Source organism: Solanum stenotomum, unplaced genomic scaffold (genome assembly GCF_019186545.1).
Source record: "Solanum stenotomum isolate F172 unplaced genomic scaffold, ASM1918654v1 scaffold31399, whole genome shotgun sequence".
Taxonomy (NCBI): Eukaryota; Viridiplantae; Streptophyta; class Magnoliopsida; order Solanales; family Solanaceae; genus Solanum; species Solanum stenotomum.
Window position 1 is genome coordinate 66,489 of NW_026031438.1, and position 4,100 is coordinate 70,588.

Genomic DNA, 4,100 nt, shown 5'->3' on the forward strand with positions numbered 1-4,100 from the left:
TATTAATGAATATAAAATTTGAATAAATTATATTATTTTTAACAGGCCGTAGGAAAAGGAGTCTTTTTCCCGATCAATGAAATGAAAAGGAGTGAGTAGAAAAGAAACTCAAAATTATTTTAAAGGTACTATGAATTATAATAATTAATAATTTAAATATTTTTAAAACATATATAAAATTTGTTGGGCTCTCAAAATTTTATGTATGCCACATAAATTGGGACAGAGAAAATAACACATATTCTTTAAAATAACGTAAAAATATTATAAATTACCATAATTAACAACTTCAAATATTTTTAAGAATATATATATATATATATAAATTGATTGATTTTCAAAATTCTATCTGTGCCACATAAATTGAAACGAAAAAATAATTTATATTGGGCCCGTGCTGGCACGGGCTCGTGTATCTAGTTATTTTATAAATTTTTAAATTGTTAAATCACGAAAAAGATATGCATCAAAATACTTTTTACTATTAGATTTACTTAAATAGTGAATATTCTTTATAAAATTTCATGAAAAACTTTAATGTTATGAGACAAAAAAATTTAATTCAATATTGACGACGTGATTAAAATTAAATGAGAGATAGGATTAAGGAATAGTAAGAAAAATGAAAAAAGTTAGCAAACTAAAGCGATTAATTATAATTAGGAATTACCAACACTTTACAAAAATATTATTAATTTATTATTATGTAATTTAGGGGGTGACAACAAGTAAGTATACAAAAGGTCGCTGCTAAAAATATTTCCAAGTATTAGAAACGACTTTGTACGGATAAACATAGTTGTTTACAAAAATACTCTTCACAATTCTGGTGAAAAAGATTTAATTTTTTTTTGAAGTCTTTAACAATGCTAATGCATGCATTAAAATCTCTGGCATTACTCAAGGATATTGCTGGAGTTGTAGAGACCTTCAAATTTCCATAGGCATTTTGATACATTCTACGTATCTTAAGTTAAGAACACAATATTATAATGTCTTCTTTACTTTTTTAAACAACACTATTCAGACATGATTAAAATAACCCTATTAATCATACATGATTAAATTTTTTTTTTTTTAATGTATATATAGTAGATGTGGAATTCCCTTTGACTTCTTTGTATATTTATTTCTTCATATTTTGAACCTGTGTAAGATAGAACTGCAATAATATCTTTTTTAGTCTGGTTAGGTTTGCCTCTTCTGTTACACTCCAAAACCATATTGTTGCTTCTTTCCTTAGTATATAACTGAATAATATCAAATTTCAACCAGCCCAATTTTTTCTTTTTCATATCTCAATACAATAACAGTAAATTCCTTGAATAACTTTTATTAGGTAATCGAGAAAAGTTTCCACAATCCAGTACAAGAAAGTAATCACATAATTCAGCATGAACCAATGAGACATGATATGTCTTTGTTAGGTCTTTCATGCTGTTTTAAGGAACGACTTATTTGTGATGACAAAGTTACCACATAATATTCCAAATAAAGAAACTCTAATAAGCTGAAGGCACAGTAACATTGTAAGGATCATCATATGTTGCAACATTGCCTGGCATTGAAAATACAATCTACAAAGGTAAGAAGCACCACTTGATCAGTTGTTTTACTTCTCAGATTTGGTGAAACAGTTTGAAGTTATGTACCTGAAGACCTGCTTGCTGAACTCTTAACTTTGCATACTTCAGTTGCTGCTCGGAGAGAGTTATACCAGTATATTTACATCCCGTTTGCTTAACAACTTCCACAGCTAAACTTCCCCAACCACATCCGATCTCTAAGATGTGATGTTCCTTCTTAACTTTTGCCTAAAAAGATCAGAATCAGAATCAAGTGAGCCTCGAACTTTATGTAGAAATGAGGGAGTATCTACTCTGTTGACAGCTTACCTTTTCGATGAGAAGAGAAATCTTCCTCTCCTGTGCAACTTTCAGGTCTTCCTCGTGACTCTAAACAATCACAGAAGGAAAAAAGATTACCTTCATGAATGCGATTAAAAAACAGAAAATGAATCTTTGAGTTCTTACCGTAAATATTGCACATGAATATGTCATTGTCTTGTCTAGAAACAGCGAGAAGAGCTCATTACTCTGAAAAAAGCGATAAATATACTTATCAGCCTATGTAAGATGACAACGTTACAAGAAAACAGCAGAAAGTGACTAACTGTACAAGTTATTTACCAGGTCATAGTGACGAGAGATGTTCCTACGAGCCTGAGTCAGGGTGCTCTGATTTGAAACACATCGGATGAAGTACTTTGCAGATGACACTGCAGCTGTAAAAAGAAGTGGTGTCCACCATCCTCTGTAGATACAGGTAACCAAAAAAACTTTTAACGTGTCAACGGAAGTTGTAATGTCCTGATTACAGTTTCTGTTAACTATTTACCTTTTCTTACTAGACCTTGTGACAGATGCTTTCAAATCTCTGTTGTTAACAAAAATCAGTAAAAGAATTCAGGATGCCAAGTACCAAAAAAAAAATCTATTGACATAGAAATAGAGTCATTTTCTCACCATGAAAAGATTAAGAAGACCATCGTTCTTATCAACAAAAGAGAAGTCTCCATGAATAAAAGCATCAGCAAGACCTAAGTCACCTTGAGTTGCAACCTGTAAGTGATTAGTTTATGTCAAAGAATTTATCCTTCCTTTACATTTTTCTTCTTTAGTTGCTCGATGAATAAGAGAGATGGAAAAAAAAAACTAACACTAGTTACCTTCCAGTAAAATTGTGGACTATGAACTCTAAGAGAAACTTTGAGAGAGCATTTTTTCTCTATTCCTTCAAATGTGAACATTGTACCTCCTTCTTCTAACATGCTGATCACAGAAAAATATTAGTCTAAAAACAACGTATGCATGATTCGTTTATGTAGTTTAAGTATATAAGAGCATACTTTCTCATTGAAGTAGTTTTGCCGAAACTGGATGTATAGAAATACCATGTTGTTAAGCATTTTGGACTATACAAAATGAAACTGTTATAACTCACATTAAGCATCCTGTAGCGATGAAACTCTTGAGAAATCTAGTAACGAGGAAGCGTGCTCCTGTTTCTTCCCAGGTAGGTACCATCTGTTTCGGATTTTTCAGGATACTAAAGTTTTTCTTAAGTAGTCCTTGTGCAGCAATAGTACCTGCCTGAGAAGCAGCATAAAAAACAGATTGTTGTCGGTGGTGGAGCCAGGTAGAGCCTCCATTCAACGAAATACAACACTACTCATTCATGATTAAATTTATTTTTTTATGTATATATTATATAATAGATGTGGAACTCCCTTTGACTTCTTTGTATGGTTATTTCTTCATATTTTGAACCCCGTGTATGATAAAACTGAAATAATATCTTTTTTAGTCTGGTTAGGTTTGCCTCTTCTGTTCCACTCCAAAACCATATTGTTCCTTCTTTCCTTAGTAATTGAATAGTATCAAATTTCGACCATCCCTAATTTTTTCCTTTACCTATCTCAATACAATAACAGTAAATTCCTTGAATAACTTTTATTAGGTAATTGAAAGAAGTTAACACAATATAGTACAAGAAATTAATCACATAATTCAGTATGAAGCAATGAGACATGATATGTCTTCATTAGGNGTCAGACATGTCTCTGCTGCTATTTTGGGATCATCACTCACATTATGCATCCTGTTTGGATGAAACTTTTGAAAAATCTCGTAACGAGAAGGCGTGCGCCTGTTTCAGTCCATGTTGGTAACAATTCCATTTGAAGCAACCACACCTACCTGAGGAGGATCAAAGGTAGACAATCACCCTAGGACTAACAGAGAGAACTTCAAAAAGTCCAGAGAAAGAAGTTTTATTGTTTCATAGAGTGTGTAATGTGGACTTTTCTTTTGGCCAAGTGGAGTCCATCCTATATATAGACATAAGCCTATTTTCCAATATATAGATACAAGATCATCCTATATAGACATAAGCCTATTTTCCATATCTAGATAGAAGATCATCCTTGGAGGCTAAGTTTAAACAAGGCATAATACATAAATATGTCTTTTAACTTGGCCTCATTTCACATTTATGCCCTAAAACTTTGAGTGTGCACAGGTAGACAGTTAAACTTGTAT

The 4,100-nt window shown here is 31.9% G+C and overlaps 1 pseudogene; it reads right to left on the minus strand.

Annotated features, from left to right (window-relative positions):
* Nucleotides 1–1,619: 1,619 nt before the first annotated feature.
* LOC125851993 (uncharacterized) lies at nt 1,620–2,867 on the minus strand (annotated as a pseudogene).
* Nucleotides 2,868–4,100: the final 1,233 nt, after the last annotated feature.